This window comes from Peromyscus eremicus, chromosome 12, assembly GCF_949786415.1.
Source record: "Peromyscus eremicus chromosome 12, PerEre_H2_v1, whole genome shotgun sequence".
NCBI classification, from domain to species: Eukaryota; Metazoa; Chordata; class Mammalia; order Rodentia; family Cricetidae; genus Peromyscus; species Peromyscus eremicus.
In genome coordinates, this window is record NC_081428.1 from 52,166,616 (window position 1) to 52,192,948 (window position 26,333).

The 26,333-nt window shown below is 39.8% G+C and overlaps 1 long non-coding RNA gene across 2 annotated transcripts in view; it reads right to left on the reverse strand.

The window, feature by feature from the left end:
* LOC131922657 (uncharacterized) overlaps positions 1-25,053 on the reverse strand; it is a 47,696-nt gene extending 22,643 nt beyond the window's left edge. For both annotated transcript variants that reach the window (XR_009382353.1, XR_009382354.1), the window contains exons 1-3: positions 24,987-25,053; positions 24,003-24,062; positions 18,373-18,552 (exon numbers count right to left, since the gene is read on the reverse strand). This is a non-coding gene — a long non-coding RNA (uncharacterized LOC131922657). The remainder of the gene's footprint in view (positions 1-18,372; positions 18,553-24,002; positions 24,063-24,986) is intronic.
* Positions 25,054-26,333: the final 1,280 nt, after the last annotated feature.

Consider the following 26,333-nt stretch of genomic DNA (forward strand, 5'->3'; position numbering starts at 1 on the left):
CCCCAGGGTCACGCACAGATGGATAGCAGTTATTAATATCATTAGTTAATGATTTTAGATATTTTCAATAAAGGATTTGTCAAAGTGTTTTAGCAATACTGTAACTATTTCCACTCTTTCCAAAGCTGTCTATTCAACACATTCTCTGTATTGTGTCAAGTTAAAGCTGAGAATGCTGGCAATAAAAATGAACAACCCCCATCCTCCAGGAATTCATGGGTTCCCTGTAGAGATATGCTCTCTTGAGCCAGAAGCCTAACTGGTGATATTTGGGGGAGCAGAGTGTATGTGCACTCGGGAAGCAGTGTAAGTTGAACTAAGGCACAGATGTGAAGTCAGTCTGGTGTGAGCTAGGAGCTATTCTCACTTGATGTTGCTGCAGCACTGTCCCCTAGGAAGTGATCAGAGCAGAGAACAGAGACACCAGTGGGAGCCAGCAAGACCTTCCATGTTAGTATAAAGAAGGTAGAACTTATCTGTGAATGGTGAGGATCCACTGAGATTTTTAAGTAAGAGTGATCTGACGCCATTGATTCATTTTAAATATCAGCCTACCCACTATATGAATAACAGATTGAAGAGAAGCCATGCTAAAATTGGGCAAATGACTACTAGTCATCATATGTAAACAAAAAGGAAAGTGGCTGAGTTATCTTGTAAGAATTTAGTTGAGAAACTATCTACAAAGTAAATGTGCACAGAGATAAAGGACTCATGAATTCTACTAAGGCAACTGGGAAGCAGTTTTGGTCTTGGAGGATTAAGAAATAATGACAAGAGGGGCTATATGAAGAGAGGACCCCGATAGGAGCTATAGTTTTTCTTAGTATCAGAACTAAACTCTGAGGATTTAATTCATGAAACTAAGGAATAAGAGAAACAAGGGAGGGAAAAGAACAATGCATATGTACCACCACTTCATGCCTGGTGGGAGAACCATGCTTTGTGATGTGCTAGGAGTGAGCAGGAGTCAGAAGCATGGTACCAGCCCTCAGATACCTGTCACTCACACTACCTGATTTTCATCTTGGTCATTGATGAAGAGTGGGAAGGACATGCTTAAGGAGGTAGAGTAGAGATAAGAAAGTGTAGGATTTGTGACATGGTATGCAAATCTAAGGTAAGAGCCCTAGGGACATTATAACATGTTAAATCTGATTGTGTGGGAAATGAATTCAGAACTGAGGTCACATATGGAGACTGGTGTTAGTTCCTCTGGAGTCTAGGTTGATTTTCTATCCTAATGTCAGACTCTGAACCAATTCCTAGACACTATTTGCTATGTTTTTTCAGATGAAGAAAAAATATCATCCTAATTATTAATTTTGTATGATAAAGATAATAGAGAAATTAAGAAATATTCTTGTACTTTAAACTAGATATAGCACCCAAATGATGACATATTAGGTACAAATTACTATGGCTACTATATTTTTTAAAAAGCCAATATGTATGACATTTGAATCTCTGTGACAGTGTGGGTTCTGTTGGCCAGCGACTTTATGGTTAACCAGTGCTATTTGAAACCTACGAGCTATCGAATAAAATACAGTTGCAGCCTTCTGAAATGATTTAAAAATCTAAGTCTTATCATTGCCGTTTGGTGTGTTCTTCAACATTTCTCTTGACATCTGGACTGTAGAGAAGCTCTTCATGTGATGATAACATCTGTCAGGGTATCCCAGGGAAGTGCCTGTCTTAGCATATGACTCCATTGTGATCAACTCCAGTTACTTCCAGTGGCAGCAGGAAATGCTGGTAACCTTGGCAACACTGGTAGCCCTTCCCACCTTCTTTTAATTGAAACAGCTGTTGCTAGGATACAGTCTAACATACAAAAAAAATAGGGAAAAAAGATTGAGAGAAAGAGAATGAGGGTTGAGAGAATGAACAAAGAAATCAGAAGTCTTGAAAGAATAAGGAAGGAATGTGAAGTGGAAACAATAAGTGGTCCAAGAAGGGCAGACTTACTGGTACAAGGCTGCTGTGTTGTAAAAGTTAGTTAGCATGGGGGTGGGAGTAGAAGCAGACTGTTAATTTCTAGCTTACTAAAAATTAATAATTCATACTTCATTTTGATTTTGAGTTTTCTCAAGTAAGCTACTTATCTTTAATGTATCTTCACACTGCCTTGGAAAGGAAATGTTCATTAGCTTTCTTTCCCTTATTTTTAATCAACTCTCAATCCCCATCAGTGCTCTTTCTTCTCTTGCCTCATTTTTTCCACTATAGCCAGAAAATAGCATATCTGCAGAGACTAGCACTATATTAAAATTCTGCGACTGTTCCTCTGTCAGAAGGGCACAGGAGGAGTTTCCCTGGTGTCTAGGAGAAGTCATGACCCTGTCATCCACACTTCTGCCCTCACACTCTTTTTCCCCCATCCATGCAGATGCCTGGATATTGGGTAAAGATGAATCGTTTAAGCAGCTGACATTCTCTGAGTTCAGGAGAAAGGTTATGATTGCTTTGGACAATGGTAGCTTTTGTTTGGCAGGAGAGTCATACCATGCAAGACTAACAAATCATAAGAATTGGCAGCTCTGTGGAACATACTCTCTCATCAGGGGTGTGGATGGGAATAAATCTGAGCATGCCCCCTATTTCCAGAAAAAAAAATGTGTTCCCCAAGACAGAGTTCTAAAGCAAGGTGTGGTTTTGAGAATACTAAACAACTTGCCACAGTTTATGAGATTTTGTGTGCTTGTTTGCCATGGTTTCTCTAGCACCTAGAACACTGAGAGCATGGTGGGTACTCAGTGTTGATGGATGGATGGGGGTGGGGAGAAAAACAAAACAACCTACTCTACCTTTCTGGACCATAGTTACCTCACTATTTCTAACCCTAGTGTTAACAGGTGCCTAGCTCATAGCCCTAAAGGCTTGTTTCATTATCAGAGCATTCTCTTTTCACTAGAGTGATGGATTCAAGGATAAGTAGGACAGAGTCAAACTGGTAAAACTAATTTCAGGCAAGAAATTTCTCATTTTCTCACTTTCTTCCCATTGGATGTGAGTGAGTAATTTTTTTGTTTGGTTTTTTCTTTTTGTAGCCATTTATGAGCATGGCAGCCTAAGGATAAATTAATTCTAATGAAGTAGAACAGAGAAAGGAGAACTCTTAACTTTCTTTCCCAATGACTATGCCCAAGACCCTTCAAAGTCACAAAATTTGGGACAAATAAATTTAAGGACAAGAGGGACCTTCATTACCCACACTCCATACTGTACTGGAGGCCCAGGTACACAGATATTTGGAGATGCCCCTTTCCTGGTACAGAATATGAGTTATCCTTTTTCTACCTGGAAATTGCTTCTGTGTTTCTCCTTACCAAGTTTACGAAAAATTAACTAACTAACTAACTAACTAACTAACTAACTAACTAACCAATCAACCAATCAAACCTCATCTATGTTTGCTTCTTCTGGTAGATTCCATCTGTATAGACTTGGCCTGAATGCTAGAGATTTGACTGAGGGAGAGCCTTCCTTCTAGTCCACCATTATTTCTCACCCACATATCTGCTTCTGAACTCTGGATATTTTGCCCAATGTTTGTTTCTAAGAAAATCTCTTCTGCTGGGCTGGGGAGATGATCTATTGGGCAAAGTGCTTGAAGAATAAGCATGAGGGCAAGGGTTCAGATCCCAAGCATCCACGTAAATGCCTGGTGGATGTGATGGTCTTCAGATCCCAGATGATGCGGGGCAGAAGTGGCAGGTCTCTGGAGCAAACTGGCTAGATAGAGTATCTTAATCACTGAGTTCTAGTTCAAATGAGAGACCTTGCCCTTTTTTGGCTTCAGTGACATTGGTGTTTTCCAATTTTCTTTAGAATTTCAACTTCATTCCTTTTGTGGGATTATCAAACCTAAAACAAAGTTTTCACATAACCCCACCTGTCTGTTTACAGGATTAGAACAATCTCATCATTTAGATTCTCACTCATTTATTACTTCTTCTGAAAGGGTTCCTTTAGCCACCTTAGTTCAGGAGGGCTTTGAGCATTCCAGAGACCCTTTGCCATATTACCTTGTTTTGTTTTGTTTTTTATGTTGCTTATATTATTGATTGAAACCTTTTTTTTTTTTAATTTTCCAGAGCTGAGGACTGAACCCAGGGCCTTGTGCTTGCTAGGCAAGCACTCTACCACTGAGCTAAATCCCCAGCCCCATGAAATCTTATTTATCTATGATGTATCGACTCCCTTTTCCAACTATATCACTTAACATATTCAGTCTTTTAGTGTATATGAAGGTAGTAACTAAAATAGGTGTGTGCCTGACAGAAATTAGAGGCATAAAAATATTAAACTATGTCTCTTTAGGTGATTATACAAAGCAAACAGTATAGCCAAAGCCATAGGATGTTAGCAATAAATGATCTGTCCTGTATTAGTTATATTTTTGCTATGATAAAACACCATGACCAAAACAGACATATAGAAAAAAACAGTTTATTTTGGCTTTATGGTTCTACAGAGAGAGTCCACAATGATAGGTATCTTAGTTAGAATTTCTAGTTGTGAAGAGATACAATGACCATGGCAACTCCCATAAGGAAAATATTTCATTGAGGTGGCTTCTTATAGTTTCAGAGGTTCAGTCCATTATCATCATGGCAGGGAGCAAAGCAGTGTGCAGGCAGACATGATGCTCATTACATCTTGATCAGAAGGCAATAGGAAGTGGATTGTGACACTGGGTAGTATAGGGAACCTCAAAGCCCACTCCCACAGTGACATACTTCCTCCAACAAGGCCACACCTCCTAATAGTGCCACTGGGGGCCAATTACACAGCAGAGAAAGCAGAGTAGCAGATGACCAGAACAGGAAGCTGAGAGATCACATTTCCATCCATATCTGGGAAACAGAGAGCCAACTGGAAATGAGAAAAGATTGTGAACCCTCAAAACTTGCCCCAGTGACATCCTCCTTCCAGCAAGGCTAAAAATTCTATAATCTCCTCAGACAGCACCTCCAACTGGGGACTAAGTATTCAAATATGTAAGCTGTGTGTGTATGTGTGTGTGTGTGTGTGTGTGTGTGTGTGTCTGTGTGTGTGTGTGTGTAGGGGGGGAGCATTTCTCATTTAACCATCATATGTCTCAATTCCTAGATCCTGGTTGAACCCTACCTAAAACTCTCACACATTTGTAGGACACCAGTAAGTTTGGCTATGGATAACTTCTTGTGTTTATTCTTGATTTTCATTTGCAAGAGAGATACTGTTTTCTTCCATTGTTGTGTTTGTGTATATAAGTGTAGTGTCAAGCAAACCCATAGACTGGAGAAACTAGTCACTGTTCTGTCAGTCAGAAGAGAGAAAAGTAAGCTGTACTGAATGTGGCTCGGGGGTCAGTTGGATGTCTAGGGTGCTGTTAGGCACCTGTGACTACAGCAAGGACAGTGTCTGTAGAGAGGTGGATGAGAGAGCAGGCTGGACGGAGGGGAGAGTAAAAGGGTGAACGCAGAGGAAAAGCAGACAAAGGCAGGTATTTCAAGAAGGTTTTCTACTGAAGGAAGAAAAAAATGATACAGCTTTTGGAAGAGGGTTGGGATTCAACCAGTCCTCTTGATGCGTTGGATTGGAGGTGTCTCAACCAGTTCTGAATGTGAAATGGAATGACTTAGCCTGAGCCTTCTAATGACGGTTCTCCTAATGACTTGAAGGGCTTGAGTACACAAAAGTAGTTAGGGACTGTCTGCAAACAACGTTCGAGTCCTAAGATCTGAATCTCAAGAGTGTGGTCAAGTAAGTCATGACATTTTGGTCAGTTCCTGCCAAACGCTGGCAAAATTTGGTTCTAAAGAATTCAGCTCTCAGTTGCGTTGTCTCTATAAAGCTGCTGATGCAGTACAAGCTTCAGTGACTACTAAAAGGAGGAAGCTTCCCTGGGTGATTTCAAAACAACAAACAAACAAACAAGGCAAAATTAAATTTATTCTAATCCTGCTGCAAGTAGAAAAACAAAACAGAAAAGAAGGATGACCCAAACCAAGATAGCCCTGCTGAAGCAGTCCATCTATTTCCCCTTCTCATTTACCATTACTTTAGAAGAAAAAGAATTGACCTTTCTTTTTATTAAGGAGTTGGACGCTTTAGGCACTTTAAAAAAACTGATAAAAATTGGTCTCAGGCTAGGACTAAATATAATACTTGTAAAAGGATATAGACTAAGTTTTAATAGTTTTGAAGGCTAAAAGAATAAAACATTTTATTGATTATGAGCGATTTTTTTCCCTATACAGTAGAAATGAGAATTAACTTTGAGGTAGATTATCAATTTTTTTGAATTGTTTAACTTGTTTTGCTGCTGCGGCTGGTGTTTAGGAGAATGTGAACATTTTATTTGTCAGGGGAAGATCTGACTGGAGCCGTGCCTCAGATTGAAGTGGTTAAGAATTCTGTAGAGCATGCTTTAGTGAACTCTATGGATGATTTCCCTTGGAGAAATGCTTTCTGTTGCTTTTCTAAATCCAACTTTAGACTTCTCCGTGCCTACACCTTATTAGATTTTCTCAGAGGATTGCATGTACTTTCCCTTCAATAGTTGCTTGGGAGAACAGGAGGACTAGAGGTATTTATGATCTGAAAAATGGACAATATAGATTGTGTTTTGCAATAAGGCATGGCCTACTCTATTGCAGCTTCCTCTATGATTTTGTCTAAGACGAAATCCCAGACAAGAAACATATTGTTAGATTGGTGATACTTTCTATTTTGGGAAATGGAGTTGGATTTTATTCTTAAAATTAAAAGAATAATCCCCCTGACCCCCTGCCAAAAAGAATGGACATACACTTTTTTTCAGCCATCGTAAGGAAAAAGCAAATCTAAAATTGGAGTGAGGATGTAGAAAGGAGGCTGTGAAATTACATGAGAAACCAGTTTTCTCCTATTTCTAAGGAATCACTTGACCATAAACTGGCGAGATGAAAATTCTAGGGAGGCAGTTAGCTGGCCCAGCCATACAGATTTAACCAGATGTTGGGTAGAGACACACTGTGCTGGGTATAGGTGTTAGGCTCCAGCATCAATCGTATATGCAACAAGTTCTGGCCTCCCTAGGATCTTCAAGGCTTTCCACCAGGTCTTATTAAGACTTACAACCTGGTCTCAGCTCCGCTTCAGGGAAAAATATGGTAGGGAAGCAGTAGAAGAAAGTTATCTTTTGTTTTAAAAAAGGTTCTGAGTAGCTACTGTTTGTGGAATTCTCCTAAGAAACAATTAGCAAAGTCCATTGCCATCACCTTACATGCACATTACTTCTTTGATTATTCATTCATTCATTCATTCACTCATTCAATCTATTAAATAATTTCATTTCTTAGAGCCCATGCTCCATAAGCTAAGTACTGTAAAAATTAAGTAGAATGGGGTGAGAGAGTTTGAGTAAATGGCCTTTAAAACATGACCTTAACCCAGAGATCTAGAGGAAATGAGAAATCCAGCCATGTTACTCTCTCATGGAAAACATTCCAGGTAGAGTGAGGGAGGAACAATTGCTGTGACCCTGAAATAAGGCCATTATCATTCATGTCTTGGTTTGTGATTATACAAAATACTACATTTGCTTTGAAGATAAAGAAATGTATTTTTCCTAATTTTGAGCCTGAAAGTCTTAAGTTGAAGAACTGGCAGCATCAATGTCTGGGGAACCTCTCTTTTCCCGGATGGCACCATACTGGTGAGTCCTCCAGAGAAGATAGATATCACATCCAAACATGGAAACTAAAGTGCTTGACTGTGTCCCCTGGATCCTTTCATGAATTCATTAACATCATTTATAAGGGTTCTACACTGTAATGGTTTATTCAGTTTCTAAAGGCCTTACCTCTTTATGCCTTTATAGTGGGATTCTAAGTTCTAACCTATGAATTTTGGAATGACATATACATTAAGCCATAGCCCTGTGTTTGAGGAATATCAAAGAGTTGAAAAGAAGTGGCATAGAAAAATGGCTGATCAGTTAAGAGTACTGACAGCTCAGTTCGAGTCTCAGCATCTTCAGGGTAGCTCACAACTATATCTAACTCCCAAGAGACCTGCACCCTCTTCTGCCCACCTTGGGCACTGTACACATATGGTATATACATATACATACATGCAGGCAAAAACACTCATACACATTAAAAACAAGAAATAAAGAAAAAAATTTAAAGAGTTGAAAAAAACAAAAACCAAGAAAAGTACAGACTTGTAAGACAGGTCAGCCTCTTAGGGCATCATGAAGGCTTCTGGCAGGTGTTCCCTGATCAAGATGGGAGGGCTATTTTACCAAGTGACATAACCTAACTTAGGTTTTAGAAGGACAATTGGCCGAGCAGTGGAAAGTGGACTGGAGGGAATACGGGAGAGCCAGGATGCCACTGCATACATTTTGTAATAAACTAGATGAAGTCTGGCTTTATACCATTCTTCCATTTTTCAGCCCACATTCATTCTATTTCTCTTCACCTTCAAACCGGTTCACTCATTAGTGTTAATGCTCTTCTTATCTGCTTCCATCAGCAACAGTAGCCTCCTTTCACATACTAGATGCTCAATATAGTGTTATGAAAATGAATATGAATAAATCTGGCTATGGGGAAAGGGAGTGTGATCTCCAGGTGGTTATTAACTTAGAGCAGATGGTCTTCAGTAGTCTACCTTCAATCACTAACACCGGCATGTCCTTTGCAGTGGAGAAACCTGAAGATAAGACCAGTCAGGAAAAAAAAAGCTTTCTAGTGATAAGAATACACAGTCTAGGAAACATCTGACCTACAAAATACTTGATTCAGAGTAAACCCCTTTTACTTCAACATGGAACAAACATCCATTGACAGTAATGAGGTATATGTTTGTATGTGTGTGTCTATGTGTATGTGTGTGTTATGATCTCTCTCTTCTTCACTTTCTTAATGCTAGCATGTTCTTTATTTTATGTAACTGTAATAGCAATCGATGATAGTTGCTATTAGTCAATATACTTAGAGAAATAAATCGAAGTCACACCATATTGATCACTGAAATGATTTTGGCCTCATTGTCCTTCTAGTCTACTGCTATACAAATAGGAACTACCTCTTTCAGAGAATACTAGAGAAAAAGGAGATAAACGTCTCAGTGTGGTAACCTGGGCCCATTGACTGATGGCCCTAAGATTCTGAATGGGTACTCAACACCAACAGGAAAGAGGCCATGGTTAAGATGTCTCCTGAAGTCCCCATATTGTTTGGATTTGTGTGATAGGAATGAAGAATAGAAATTGAAGTAATAAATGCAATGCAAATGATTATTTCACTTTGCATAAGTGTGTGCAATAAAGACTCAGTTTTGAGAAACTGTTCCCTGGACAGACTGTGAGCTCCCTGCAGAAAGTCTCTCAGCTCTGCTACAGGGGTCAGAATAGTAACTACAGCTTGCTGAGTACTTACATGCTGGGCTAGACATTTAACTTCAGATTATCTCTACAAAAATGTTACCATCTTCAGAAGAAACAGGTTTTGATGGACATTAGGAATCTTTTACAAAGGTTCATCTAACTGAGAAAGTGGGATTTCAAATCGTGCTGGTCTGGCTCCTTATTCTTTGCTCCCTGCTCATACTGTCTCAGAGTTCAACAAAGTCAGAGGCAGGACTTGTAAGATTAAAAATGATTCCATAAGAAGAACTGGAGAGAAAATTACTCTAGCCACCTCTCTTGAAGGATTCAGGAATCCTTAGGTCGGACCGAGACAGTGAATGTATGAACTATATTGAAGCTGACCTTCATGTATCACTTGCAATTGATATTTATACTTAAGTGAACAGCCAGTTTCGTTAACTTCGTAGTCTCTTGTGACTCCCCATGACTTTACCATCCTCTGTGGCTTCCTAGTTAGAGGAAACTCTTGAGTGGGGAATTGTTTATTCTTACTCTGCTTGCTAGTTTCTCATTTGGGTCAGCCAGGTAAACACATGTCTATCAATCCTTGATGCCCTCTGAGAGCTGCGTTAAAGGTGAGAGGAGCGGTACCCATGTGTGGTGTTTCTCAAAGCCTGAGTTTTTGCCCCCTCACATCAGCATGATATAAAGAATTGCTTAGCCAAAAATTCACCTCTTGGGTCCCTCCCCAGATCCACTGGATTAGAATATTTTTAGATGAACTCAAAATTTGAACATTCAATAATCTTTCTAGAAAATTATGATCAGTTATGTTGTCTTCAATGCTGGGCTTTTGAGATGGAGGGAATCTCACCTTACAATGTTACTAATTTGTCCTGATCTACTGCAAACAGAGAAAGTAGGATAAAAAAAACCTGAGTGCTAAGGGGCAGTGTGGTGACTTCCTTTTTATTAAGGATTATTTTTACTTTTGTTCAAGCTTGCAGGTAACGTTTATATTTAGTCAGCTTTGCTTTCAATATGGGACCTTTGTTTTAGCAAATAGATGAGTCTTTCAGTTTGATAGCTGCAAAGCTCATACCTCTCTTTCTCCCCTTCTCCCTTGGCCAACTAACATCTTTTTGGTCCCTCCCTCCACCCAATAGTATCAAATATCCTCTTTCCAAAATCAAATATGTCCTCTTTCCAATCTAGGCTGTAGCTGCAGCTTCATTTTGAACATGTATTGTATATTTGGGATTTCCAGAGCTGCTTCTCCATCTGCCCTTCCTCTGACGGTATTTATATAGAATAGGCTGGAAGAAATCAGGAAACGGGACTGTTCCAACCCGGGAGAGGGAGGCTGCTGTTTAACACTGACAGCTCATTAGCTCGTGTGGAGATGAAACCGACAATAATCCACTGCCTCCACAGAGGCAGGCAAGCACATGGCTTCCTTCACCCCAAGGCTGACCTCGGAGCCCAGGTGCAGGCCTACAGCACCTCATCATTCTGTCATGACTGCATCTGTCATAGTCTCCACTGTAAACCTTATAATGTCAACTTTTTTCTCCACACCTGGGGCTCGTCCCTGAGCAATGATCTCAGAAAGACAGTCCTGGAGTTCCTTTTATCTGTTACAAGATTATCCTTATATGTCAAGTGTCCCTTTCTTTTCCCAGGAGGCAATGAGTTTTATGTTCACAGAGCCCAATGACGTAAAGAGTTTACGGGTCTGGTCTGAATTGAATGTCCTGGCTCACCCTGCTGTGGGACCTTAGCCAATGATCTTATAGGTCGCCCTTCAATTTTTCAGACATGAACGACAAATAGCAACCCAATGCACACTCCCTCTCAGTACACATGAACACTTATTTTGTGGGTATTTTTAAAGGATAGTAACTATATTGGGGTTGTCATTTCTGAACTAATTTTTTGGTTTGCCTGGGAACAATACTGAGATTGTTTAGTATTCCACATAAAGGTTTTTGAGTTCTAGAGCTTAGATGGTACACCTGGTCTTTTCATTCTCTGTAGCCCAGAGAGCACTCATGCTGTTTTAAAAATGCCAGAGAAGCAAAATCTTCACCAGCACTACAGCAGTAAGGAAGTTGTTTTGATAAATAAAGTTATTTTTGTACTACAATATATTCTGACCATGGTTTTCCCTCCCTCTTCTGCTCCCAGATTCTCCCTACCTCCCCAACTTCTCACCTTCTACTTCTCCACCTCCCACCTCTCCACCTCCCACCTCCCCACCTCCTCACCTTCTAACACCATACCTTCTTTTTCTCTCTTAAGAAAATAAACAGGCAGATAAAAAAGACAAACGGGAATAAAAAACAAACAAACAAAAAGAAATCATTAAGGTATTTCCCCCACTAACCCCTTTCAAATTGTCTCCTTATTGCTGAAGACAGCTTTGAATAAAATATGAATAAATAACTCTTAAGCACAGAGTTCTCCTAGCATTTCAGTATATTTTTTCATAGGCCTCTTGGCCAAAATAATACGAAATAATTCTGTTTACTAGATCCAAACAACTTAAAATCATTTATCACCTAAGATTTTAGTGGCTGTTTTAGAAAGTGAAACATATAGACTGCAAATTAAAATTCTATTTACTTATTTTTTTGTGTATGAGTGTTTTCCCTCTATGTATGTATGTGCACCATGTGTTGGCCTTGTTTCCAAGGAGGCTAGGAGAGGACACTGAATACCCTGGGCCTGGAGTTGCAGGTGGTTGTGAGCCACCATGTGGATGCTAGAAACTGAACTTAGGTCCTCTGCAAATACACCCAGTGTTTTTAACCACTGAGCCATCTCTCCAGTCCTAAATTGCTACTTTATAAATTTCAACCTTAGTCAGATGTAGTTACTTACCAATGAGATGTGTGGTCATGGTGGACAGTGGTACAACTGTGTAATTCTGGGATTCAGGTTCAATATTAACAACCCACGTCCTGTTCACACTGATTGTCATAGGAAGCTTGCTTTTCATCACAGCTTTGGACAGCTTTGGACTTTATGACATCATTGAAAGTATAAAATGCCCTTCAATATTGATGTGAGTTTCCTGTGGTGCTCCAGAGAGTCTTAGCATGCAGGGAATTATGGGCTTAACCACACCAAGTAAAGCAGTTAGTAAGAGAATATTCATGTTGGCAATGGGGACGTGGTATGTATGTTGGGGCAGGGGGTGCATGGAGTATCTCCATGTCTTCCTTTCTATTTTGTTGTAAACGCAAAACTTCTCAAAGACTGTCTTAAAAGGAAACATCCAGTCACAAGCTAATCATCTTACATGAAGATTATCCCAACTAGTTTTCAGATTATACAAGCTTGATATTGTCTAATATTATCCACGCTGCTCCACCCATCTTTCCCAGGTAGAACCAGCTGGCATACCCATTCACTCAGGTCTCTAGAGTACAAAGAGCTGTACCACAGTGTGAGATAACTCCAGGGTCAAAACAGAATATGAATAATTAAAATATAGATTCATATCTATACTTTAATCCATGATGTCCTAGATTAATCTAAGATTGCCTGTCTCTCTTCTCCCTCTCTCTTTCTTTCTCCTTCCTTTGTTTCATTTGTTCGTTCATTTATGCCAATATTTATATTCAGCAGTGCCTATTTTGCATTAGGCACCAAGCAAAGTGCTTGGCTCTGCACTGAGCAGGGCCGAATCCATCCCCATCACATAACACTTGAGTTCCTTGAGTGCTATTTTTGCTCATCCCAGGAATGAATATTCACACATCACTCCCTGAGTTGAGGCTCTCAGGCACACACAGGTGTCACAAAACTGAGTCATTGGGAAATGGTGCTCGACAAATTCCAGGTGGAGATTCTTGACGTCTTATTTAAACTTTACTCTACCTCTCCCAGAACTGATCGGTTTTTTGTTTGCACTCCCTAGGATTTTTTAAGTTTCCAACTCCCTTGGAACCCAACTCACAGCAGAATTGCTTTTCTCCTAATTTCATACCACTGTTCAGTCAAATTGAGGAAAATATATGTTGTTTGGAGCTCAGCATCTCTCAATTTATATTCTGAGAAGTTGCCATTGTTTGTTAGAAAACTATTGGCTCAGTTGTGATACATACACTTTCACATGACAGCAATACCTTGCGAAGCAATGATATTCTTTAAAGAAAAATGGGTTGAGGAGCTTTTTTATGGCAACAATTGAAATAGTCCATTTTATGTATGGTCTAACTACAATCATTTGATGTTTTTATAATATAGTCATTGATTTGTTGGTTCATTCATTGATTGTATATTTACTGAAGTATGCATCAAGTACACAAGTAAACAAGTTAGATTCTGTCTGCTTGTAGCTTGGTTAGAAAGGGAAAAGGAGCTTCATACATTGGGATAAATATTCAGTATATGGCCAACTGGAAATATTTTTAGAAACTTTAGTAATTAATTAAATACTAAGCATACAATTATGTGTCATTAAAGGTATATTTTTTGATGGCACAAAGACATATTAAGGATATACAGCATGAAGAAATATGAAACAAAATATACTGCATAACAACAGCTATAAATCCACTGGAAATAAATATGTCACAACATGAATAGTAATTACTACTAAGTATTAGAATTATAAATAAGATTCAATTTTCCTCATTTTGGAAAGGTTTCTTCTCTCAATCAGTGATGGCCAATAGGAATAGAATGCAAGGTAGGTGCTAGATAACTTTTTCTAGAAGTTACATTTTGTAAAGTAAAAAGGAGAAATTAATTGCTATATTTTATTTGACTCAATATATCCAATGCATTATCGTGGCATATGTTTTGATTTCATCCAGTTGCCATGATAAAACACAAGGGCACCTTGAAGGAACAAAGGGTTTATTTCATTTTACACATCCAGGCTGCAGTCCACCATTGAGGGAAGTCAGGGCAGGAACTCAACAGGAGCTCACTCACAGACAAGGAAGTGAAGCAGAAGCCATGGAAGAATGCTGCTCTCAGGCTCTCTCATTGGGCTCCTGTTTAGATACCTTTTAGCCTAGGAATATCACCCTCCTACATTTAGTTGATAATGTGATGCCCCCCAAACATGCCTACAGGCCAATTTGATTAAGGCAATTCCTCAATGGAGGCTTTCCTCTTAGATATCTCTAGGCTGTATCAACTTAACAAAGCTAACTAGGGCAGCATATAAGCAACATAACTTTTGTTAATGAGATATTTACATTATATTTCAATACTAGGCCTTTAAATTAAGGTGCACATTTTTAAGTAAGTATATTTTTAATTCAGAGAAGCTGCATTTTGTGTGTGTGTGTGTGTGTGTGTGTGTGTGTGTGTATGTGTGTGTGTGGTGTGCATGTGGGTATACATGCCTATGAACACAGGAATATGTTGAATGCTCTGCTCTATCATGTTCTGCCCCAGTCTCTTAAGACTCATCGAACTTGAAGCTTGCTATTTTGCTCAGCTGGCTGGCCATTAAGGTCCAGGGGTTTTCTGTCTCTGCATGCCAACACTGAAGTTATTGGCATATACGTCCATGTCTTATTTTTTATGAGGATCCTGGGGATTTAAAGTCATGTCCTCATACTTGTCCAGCAAGTTCTCTTATTCACTGAGCCATCTTCTCCCCAATTCTTTGTTTTTTCTGCCTCCACCTTGGTAATGCTGGAGAAATGAACCCAGTGCAGGTATGCTAGGCAAGCGCTCTGTGTAGCAGCCCACAAGGTACATTGTAGGGGCTCAGTAACTTCAAATGCCCAACGACTTCTCTACCATATTGCAATAGAGATTTTGTATATTCTGTGATGAGGTTTCATTCTTTCTCTTGTGAGAAAAACACACAGAAATTAAAAGCCAAGAAATCTGTTGGGGATGCAAAGGGCAAACAAAATGACAGGTGCATCATGTATGTAGTAGGAAGAGAGGTAATATTTGTTTGGACAGCTGTTTAGAAATTAGCTGACGCAGAGCTTGAAAGATGAATATGTTTTGATGAGAAGACACAAGATAAAAAGAGTGGCAAATCTAAGAGATGGTTTCTTCCAGCCTATGGAGAACAGATCAAGATACTTGGGGGCAGTGGTGGAGTAGAGCTAGTTTGGGGAACATGTGATAGTTATACATGTCCAGAAAATTGAGAGAGTGTAAAGTGATTACAGGAGTAATATTTCATAAGCTCATGTGTGACAGATATCTAAGGACTTTGTTAGCTACAGAGGAATTTGGACTTTATAGAAAGCCACTGTAGATCATGAACATTATATGGTCACACACACACACACACACACACACACACACACACACACACACACACTGACAAGACTATACAAGATAAAGGTGGGAGCAAGGAAACCCCCATGCTCAGGTCACAGAAAAATATTTGTGAGACATTTTGGAGGTGGGTAGCATGTTAGTGTTGAGAAGATATTTTTCTTAGAAGGGAATAATGAGGCTAATCCTCAAGTTTTAGAAAATCAGCATTGAAATGGGAGTTTGGAGCTGGCCATAGTGCCTTGGAGGAAAGTGAAATGTCATTCACTAAAATAGAAGGCTGTGGAAGCAATGGAAACTTAGGGAAAGCTAATGAATTTGAATTTATAGTCAGTGAAGCTGGGGTGCCCATTCAGCATCTAGGTGGGTGTAATCAGGAAAGAGTTTATGCAATGAGTCAGAAGTCTGATTTCCAGTCTACTTTCATTCCCTCACATGCCATCTGCAATATCCAATTATCTTTCCCCTTTTCTTCTTCAAATTCTCCTTTATCCATTCACTTTTAAGTTTCCATTCATATACTAATGGTAATAATAAGTAGAATCTATTGAAAGCTTATAGTGTGACAAGCTCTATTTAACTACTTTGTATGAATCTTCATATTCCTTCCTTGTAACAGTCATGGGAAGGTATACCAGATGTAGAAATCTGGGTTCAGAGTACTAAGTAATTGGGCCAAGACCTTTTCTCTACTGTATGTGAAGCTCAAACACCCTCAACTCAAACTCAAATGATCCAACTTCCTGGTGACTCTCAACTTGATTTCATGCATTAAATAATTCTGTATCAATATCTTTTCTCTGAAATCCAGATTTATAAATCATGGTTCTTATTGGGTATTGCTACCTTTGGAGGTTAGTTACCTTTATCATCAAAACCCCTTTTTGATCTGATAACTCCTCAGACATCTGGTTCTACATTCATATCCCTCTTACATTCTACATTTGAGGGTATTGAACTTCCTACAACTAAGCAAAAACCCAAGCTTAATGGATTTGTTGAGAGCCAGGTTGATCTAAGACTTTCTCAGAGATCCTGATGAAAGAACAAAGGGAACCCAGTTTTATATCCTTGCTCAGGGGTAATCTTGGCAAAATCTGGTCTGGAGCTTGGGCCAGGACCTCAAAAGAGCTGAAGTTTGAGTCCCAGTGAACTTGGCTTTTCCTCCTGGAGAGACCGGAGTTATCAGCACCAAGGCTGATAAGCACTCAGTTGCTATGACACGCTTGTGACATCCCATGTTCCCCTTGTGCAACACTGTTTGATCAGCTTCCTGCTGACTTTGTCCTGTCGTATGATGATGTTTTGCTTACTCTGTCCCATTTTTCTCTCTGGCAAATAATATATAAGATTCGTAATAAACTTGTTTGGCATAAGACATAGCTTGTGCAAACCCTTCTTCTTCTTCTTCTTCTTCTTCTTCTTCTTCTTCTTCTTCTTCTTCTTCTTCTTCTTCTTCTTCTTCTTCTTCTTCTTCTTCTTTTTCAGGAGTCCGACATTGAAGAACAACCTTCTGGTCTGGGCCAGATCTCACGGTATCTCACATAGTTCAATCTTTGAGATCAATACACATATACACAATTGCAAGGACTGTTCACTGTTTGAAAGCTTTTCCTTTTACCAAAGGGAGGTACCACACAACAGAGATGCGCTTCTACTCCACAAGCTACCTGTATCCTATGGCTGAATACTGCAATGATTCAGACCTAGTTACCTCTGGCTTCAGAGCTTCTCTCGTAGGTTGGTTGGCTTAATGACCTGTCAGAAGTGCATTGCTCTTCAGCTTCTCCCTTTGCCTCTCCTGCTCCCTTACACTCTGACAAGTATTTTCTTATATCCATGACTCAGTTTAAAATCCTTTCCATAAATATACATTCAAGTCTTTACCTCACAGTCTGTTTTGTTGAGAAGCCCGTTCTAAGAGCATTAACACCAGAGTTGTCCTAGGAAGCAGTTCTGGCAGGTGATGTGGAATCATTCCTTAGCTACCTGGCAGTCAGAACTTGCTTACAGGTGCTAGATGAGATTTTTATGGCCAGTGGGTGTACTGCTGCATGGCACAAGTCACATCTCTCATCAGGAGCACAGGGATTGTACTAACCGTTGAGAGGTTGTAGAAAAGTAGGTGGTATGAAGATTGTGGGTTCAGATGGCTTTGGCTGTCTGCTGTTAAGTCCTTTGAGAAAAATAATGAGAGTGAGAATAATTAACCTAACATTTAGGACAAGCTGTGAGACCCAAAGAGCTTGTGGATAGAGAGGCTCAGGACTAAACCTAGAACACAATTTTAAGTGTAGCAGAGTTTCATAGGTGATGGATATGCAAACCCCAATAAATCTGCTTTACTGAGATCTGGCTTTAACTGGGAAAGCATGAGGTTCTAGTGCTTGGAGTACTTCATCTAGGTTGATGCATTTGGAAACAAACATGTTTTTTGAGGCAGTATCACACACTAGGCCAGGTTATCTTGAAACTTATTATGTAGCCCAAGCTTACCTTTCCAAAGTGCAGTGGATTATAGGCATTATGCTATAATACTTGAAAATCTTGAACCCTTGATTTCCTCTGAGTCACAGAAGGGCCCTGTTCCTTCCTGCTGAAAGCTATCATTTCCCCTTGGATTACAATATTCTGATATAATATGGACCCTCTCTTCTTTTATTTTCTCCACCCCCTTCTGATTTCCACTTTCCCCCTGACCAAATTAATGGCTCAAAAAGTTCACAGAAATACTCATACTGGAAGAGACATACCATGTAAAGCAGAATACTTTCCTCCTAGCCACGTTTCACACAAGGATCCACAGGTATTCATTTACTGGCTGATACAGAAGGTACTGATGCGAGGAGGAAGGGCATACATGAGGAAGTAAGTGTTGGCTGTCCTCTGTAGGCCAGGAACAGCAGCAAGACACTCTTACAGAACAGCAAATCCTGACGGAAACAAAGAAGAAGCCAAAACAATGAGTACCCAGTGGTAGTTTTTTACTATTGAAGGCAAAGTGGTCACAATTATAAGTGGTCTGCTGGTTTGAATGAGAAATGTCCCCTATAGGCTTTTGAACAGGAATGCCTGCCTGTGAACTGGTTGTACTTTTTGGGATGGATACAGAACCTTCAGGAGGTAGAGCCTTGCTGGAGGAAGTGAGCTACTGGGGTCAAACTTTGAGATTTTATAACCTGGCCTCATTTACTGTTCTTTCTGTTTGCTTCCTGTATTCAGACCTCAGCTTCCTGTGTGCAGACCTCTGCTTCCTGTATGCAGACCTCTATTTCCTATATGTAGACCTCTACTTCCTGTATGCAGACCTCTACTTCCTATATACAGACTTCTGCTTCCTGATATAGACCTCTGCTTCCTGGTACAGACCTCTGCTTCCTCTATACAGACATTTATCCTGTAAGCAGATCTCTGTTTCCTGACTGTGGCTGGCCTCCTCCATTCCTGCTGCCATGCTGTTTCTGATATGAGGGACTGTAAACTAAATAAACACTTGTCTCCTCTAAGTTGCTTTTGGCCATGGTATGTTATCACAGCAACAGGAAAGTAACTAATACAGTGACTAATCTGAGTAATAGCCAGAAAGGTCTGACTCACACTGGTCCATGGAGATGAAATAAGAGGGAATCTAAAGGGAACCATCAAAGATATTCTTGATCAGTCCATTCAAATCAGTTAAAGATAAGATAATCAGAATTTTAAGAGTGTTTATCTTGAGGTCAAAATCCCTTATCCAGTTTCAAGAAGTGGAGTCAGTTGTTAATTTTAGATTTCACTGCTTGTTAGCTAAGTTAGGTATCCAAGTAAAAGAAACATATAACTTCATGTTAAGTGTTCATTAAGTACAGGCCCTTGGTTCTTCCCCAAGGAACCTGTAACTAGTGATTATAACATGGGTAAGAGAGAATACATAATCATTTTGACTACTGTTCAAATAGTCTAAATTGACAATGAATCCTAGGGACATGCAGTGGACATCTATGAGAGCCAATCAGTAACTGGAACCACTCCCTTTCACAGGGGGTTCCCCACATTCATGGAGTCAGTAGGTGACCCTTTACTAGTCATCAGATACAAAATCAGAGTGAGTCTATTTAGTACTTGGTAGACTCTTATATTTGCTCACTAGTCACTGAACCAGCAGGTCCCTCTTCTGACTGAATGATGAGACTGCTCTCAGTCCCTTAGAGAGACCCGATGGATCCACTGGGGTGTTCACTGAATCATTCACTTCTATCGCCAACATGGCTTCTAGAACAAGTGGTAGTGCTCGGCTCCAGACAGTGAAGCAACGAACCTATTTACAACTGCTGTGCTGCTCCAGCACTGTTAGAGCTGATTAACAGCTCCAGATTCATTAACCTGGAAACTCAGATCTTCCCCCATCATTTTCAAGATGTATCTGTATCAGTGAATACACTCTGAGACATAGAGCAGCATGTTCTTGCCTTGAACTGTTTTTAACTTTCCTGCCCGTTGTCACAATATAGTCCCAAAGAGCATAGACGCTTGTTTAGAATATTTTTCTTCCTTTTTGCATATGGGGGAAGTGAAACCAGGGCCTTGTAGAAGATAGGCAGTACTCTATCACTGAGGGACCCCTCCAACCTCTATCTCTTTCTTGTTTTTTTTTTTCCTTCTGAAGAAGAAGATTGTGATGGTTAACTAAACTGGATAAGGAAGAAATGAGAAGTACTTTGGGGGCCTTGGTGAAATATACATACTTCAATGAATGGAAGATAAATGTCATGATCATTCAGGGCTGTGACATGTAGTTCTAAAGAATATAGTTATTTTGAACATGTCTGGACATTCTTTCTGAAGAAAAGAAGAGATTATTGCATTTCACATTTACCACTTTTAGGGCCTTCGTGGTTTCTGAGGACAGCATATTTCATGCTTGGCACAGGCTGCAACCCATGCCCCAAGCAACAGAGAAGATGACTAACTTTAATTAAAACTCAGAATAAGAAAAGGTTCTGCAGTATGTCTGGGGCATATGGTCTTGAAGAATGAATGTTATGTATGTATGATGTAAAAAGATGTCTGCAGGTTTTGGAAAACCTCAGTAGGCAAATTACAATGTGAACTCGTAAGATTCTCAAGCAAGGCAGTGTCATCTGTAGGAGAGAGTTAGAGTCCAACATATTATTGGTAAGTATTCTGGCTGTGTTACTGGGAACTGACAGAGAAAAATATCATGATCAATTGACCATGCATTAAAAAAATGATCCATGTGAGTCATCTGATACATCAAGTTATAAGGTTGGGTTGAACCAATAGCAATTCATGGTGAAATGGAAGGGCTATATGTGGGCTTGTGGATGAGCAGAGCAGGAAGGCACACATGGGTGGCAGTTGTTCCAGGCCTCCATGATAGCTGTCATGTTACATGGCTCCTCTCCCTCAGCTCATTCTTAGGGCCACATAAGGAACCTTCTTATCAGATGACAAAAAAGACAGAGGACAAGACTGGTTCATACATGAGTTGTCTCTGTACATGGCTGTAAGCCGAGAAAGCACTGTTATGACTCTCTAGTCCCATACACTCCGAATGAATAGTGTCAGGAGACCACAGCTGTTTCTCCTCTTTGCAAAATAACAAGGACTTGTTGGAGGTAAGGAAAAAAGAAAAAAGGAAATACAGGAAGTTTCCTACAGTCCAGATGAGGTTTAAATGTCTTTGTAGCTCATGATAATGCCCACTGGAGATTGTTCATCAAGGAAGGGACACTAAATAGCTAAGTAGACAAAATGACTCAGCCAGCTGATGTCACCCAGCTTCTGTCATCAGTCACCACAGTGTTGGCGTAATGGATACATTACATTAAAACCTTGCCAAAGATGACTCAATGGCATTGGTCCTCACTAACCAGCTATTGATGCCACCTACATTCAGATGGGTCCAGTTTCCCCCCAATCCCCCAGGACTTGTCACTATCCCACACATCTGTCCCCTCTAGAAATGCCTTATAGACACACAGACCTTTCCATCTGACAACACCACAAATAATTACTGAGTCTTGGATACAATTTCATCCTTCAAGGACACCAAACAGCCAGCTAGAGGGAAGCTGATTATTTTGGAACCTATTTATCCTAGAAATGGTAGTGATTTACCTTGGCTGGGAAAAACACATATTCTTGTATCAATTTCCTTTTCCTTGCTGCTGGGTCTCATCCATCACCACCATCAGAAGGTTTCACAGAACATCTACTGATACCATACGCTCGAAACAATTCAATATGTGCACAAACGTTTGTTTCTGACAGTGCTTAGTATCTATATGACTTCATAGAGATAGCCCCAGGAATCACTCTAAAGGAAGATTAGAAACCAAGATGGAAATGGTGGAACATAAATACAGAAGCGCCATATGAAAAAGGGAGGAATTGCAAAGACAGAGAGAAAGATGGGCCAGAGATGAGAAACTATTCCTTCAAGCAGGAGGGGATGTCAAGCTGCCCAGGCATCTCGGGTAGTAATATGTTTCACTGTGGAGTTCTCTTCTTTTATCACATCAACTGTCTTTTTGAAAGAGTATGTGGCCTTTTAACTTTATATATATTTAAAACAACTCTGTTGAATATTGGGACACCTAGGTTCTTTTCCTTCTCTTGAGACTGTGAGTTGGAAAACATGAGAAAGGGAGAGTTAACTATTGGAAGGGGTCTGAGACTACACAGTCACCCAGCAAGTTGAGCCTAGGCAGGGAGAGCAGGGGCTGTGACTGATTTAAATTCACTACGATAAATAACAAAATGACTATTATATGTAAGACTAAAGTGAAGCAAGTGGTTTGGAAAGAAGACTGAATAGGAAAGGCAGTTCGGTGGTCCAGTGTGAGATTCATTTGTACAGTAGATGAGAAAGTCAGCAGCAGGAGAGAGGTTCCATGAAGCTGCTCTCTCCAAGACCCAGGCAATGTCTTAGTTATTAGAGTAAATAGTCCTCTTCTTTATGTAAACAGAATGAGATGTTTAGCAAACAGAAGAATACATGAAACATAAGCTCACCACATAAAACTTATGTTTTCTTTTTAAAAAACATTAAAAAATTTTTGAGATTATAATGTTATTACATCATTTTTCCCTTCTTTTCTATACCTCTAAAACCCTCCTGTATTATGGCAGGAATATGTGGAGGAGCAGAGCTACTCACCTCATGGTGGCCAGAAAGCAGAGATACAGAGGGGATAGAGTCTCAACATCTACTTCAAGGCACATTCCAATGACCTAAATCCCTCTTACTAGGTCCCACCTCTAAAGCATCTATCATTATCAAGTAGTGCCATGGCTGATGCCAAGGTTTTAGTACATGGGACACTGGAGACCCATTTTACCATAGCAAGACAGAAGTTGTTGTTCACTGGTAGAATGTCTGTATCAGAGAAGCTTTATCTCAGTGCTTTGGTCTAGCTTATGATCTTCCATCTACCCTGAATGTATAAGAAAATATCCATTATAATATTTCTGCAGTAAACTTATATGTTTCAATCATATAAGCAAGGTTCTGTTAGTGTTAAAATGGATAATGAGGGACTATGGCCTAGACAATTTGACACATCGAAAGATCAACCAAAGCACCGTGGAAGAGGGCTACTATACAAATCCAGAATGGAGTTATGAAAAGCAATAGCAATTAATTTTATTTCTCTAAGTTTCAGTTTTCTCTGGGAGAAGTAGGCAGATGGAATTTGGATAATTTTATAATTTGATGGATGTTTATTTTTTTCTTATGCCAATCACACACCGTGCTAGCCACTTGCATTCATTTCATTGGTAAATACTACGATTTTGCCTTCAGAATGTGCTGAGAGCCTGCTGTTGCTTAGTTTTTCTACTTTTGTTATCCTGCTGCACATACATATCTTGTCTTGTGAACGACTGTAGTAGCCCTTAACTGACTGCTCTGTGTGTATCCTTCAGTATCCAGTACAAGCCAGTCTCCACATTTCAGCTATTGCCATCTTTCTACAACTCAAGAGAGATCATATTCTTCATCCGATTAAGAGTTTTCTTATTCATAAAGGTAAAATCTAAGTTCTTTTTCTATAAATTGTGCATTTGTCCATGACCAGAGCTGTGTCCATCACCCCTGCCATTCTCCTTTGCCCTCTTTTGGTATCAGAGGCTTCCTCACATTTGCTCCGTTATCAAAGCCTACTCCTTACAGGGTTTTTGGCATAAGTTACTCTGTGTGTCTAATATAAAAAGAAATTAGTGGGAATGGGGGGTGGGCTGGAGGAAAGGGGAGGGTGGCGGGAGCGGGGAGAACAAGGGAATCCGTGGCTGATATGTAGAACTAAATTATATTGTAAAATAAAATAATAATAATAATAATAATAATAATAATAATAATAATAATAATAAAAGAAATTACGGGTGAGATGACTCATCATGGAAAGGTGCTTGCTTCCAAGACTGATTTCTGGGATCTACACTGTGGGAAAAAAGAGTGAAATTCGTCAAGTCATTTTTCTGACCATGCTGCACATGCTACAGCTCACCCACCCTCTACACACACACACACACACACACACACACACACACACACACACACACACACCCCTCCAAAATAAGTAAATAAGTAAATACAATTTTCGAGAAAAAACAAAATTTACTCCATTTCCCTACTGCTTTCATGCCACAGTTCAGTTATCACCTTCTCACTGGAGTCTTTTTGCTCATTCCTTAATCAGCATCCTCTTGCTATTTATTTATCATTGTGCCATGTCTCCTTTCCCTGCTCTCTTCTCCTTTGCCCCATCGCTTCCTTGTACAGAAAGCATTTACTTACTATCGTGTTCACCCATTCAACCAGAGAGCTGTTTGCTGCAGTGCTTAAAACACTACCTAAGATGCGATTGGAATTCAAAAATATTTGTTGAATGGATGAAAGGTAAATAGTGTCTACTTCTGTGAAAGTAAAAAACAAGCAAACAACAACAACAACAACAACAACAAAAAGCTTCCATACCCCTCCTCTGAGTGTTATACAATGCTTTTGTGTTGAGGGAAAAAAAATCCTTTTCTATATCAAATTTGGCAAGGAATTCTGTCTGCTTTTTTCTTTCTTGAATGGAATTGTGCTGTCATTTCTCCCATGGCCATTCATTGAACGGGTGTTTCTATGGTTACCATGTTATTTCTAGTCAGAATCCTGTTGAGGAGAAACCTGAATTTGGTATCTCAGGAAGTCAAGATTCCCTTGACATCCTATAAAGATACCAATGAATTTCCACAAGTCAGCTTCCAGCTTTATTCAGTAAATTAGTTGGGGAGATGGATTGGAAGACATCTTTGAGGTTCAACTCCAGAGTTCTAAAAAAAAAATGCACCACAGGAAATAAATAAAATGAGTTACCAATATGTTTGTTTGGCAGTGATGGTCCCAGTGAAATCAATCCAATTTTTCTTTGCCTGCCACTAAGGGGGCCCTGACATTCTAAGTGTCACCATGCCCTCATTGTTACAACTAATCATTCTGTAGATTCTGTATGCTGCTTGTTCTTCCTGTTTTATTCTGGGAGCAGAAATACAATTCCAGATGAATATACTTCTCCAGTCTAATTTGTGAGTTCACCCCAGGAAACAAATGAACTCTACCTAATGATTGCTATTCAATGAGAACCTCAGGAACTGGCTGAGCTACAGCCCAAAGCAGCTAGCCACATAACTTAGAAACATGCCTTACTCCATATGCTCAATTTCTACATGCCTAGAGAATCACTAAGAGGACAAAATTTTTATTCCCATCCATATTCTTTTTGTGTCCCTTCTGTGATCCTGTCTGATATTTATTCCATTTGTCTCTAATCAGGCTTCTATTACTCATAATCTGCCCAGTGCAAACCATATGCAGCTGTGTCTTTATTGAATTATGAAAATGTAGAAGCACTCCTGTAACTATGCAGGTATCTCTATATAATCTTTAGAATAAGGAATATTGCAGAATGCAAATTAATTTGCATATGTATGATGCAAATTAGAGGAATCTTTTATGCACAATGCCACCTCTATAAGACACTCAAAGTCAGGGTCAACATAATCTGCAAAATGCTATTTTGCTTTTGTTGTAATCTTTTCAAAATATGTCATGGAGAATTACATTTTAGGTCCTACAGCAATATATACATTCCCTATGCCTTATACTCTCTGTTTTCTAGCTTCCCTCTGCAGGCTAACTCTGTTGGCCCAAATGTTTTTCAGTACATGTTAACCTTGAGATAAAGCTTTCATTCACTTACATGCCCCTCAAGATATTTTAAGCATATGTTATGTGTCATATACTCTGCTAGGAATGATAACTGGTTTCCCTTCCTCCATTCCTCCCAATGTCCTCTCCCATCTCTCTTCTCCCCCATATCTATCTCTCCTTCATTTCTTTTCAGAAAAGTGCAGGCTTCCCAGGGTATCACCTGAACTCAGCATACCTCAGTGCAGTAAGATTAGGCACAAACCCTCATATCAAGGCTGGATGAGGCAACCCAGTAGGAGGAAAGGGGTCCTAAGAGAAGACAAAGGAGTCAGAGACACCCCCCCCCATTCCTACTGTCAGGAGTCCCACAAGAACCTCAAACTAAACAACCACAGCATGTATGCAGAGGACCTAGTGCAGATCTATGCAGGCTAGGAGATTGCCCCCTCAGTCTCTGTGAGCCCCTATGAGCTCTGCTTAGTTGATTCTGTGGGCTGTGTTCTCCTGGTATCC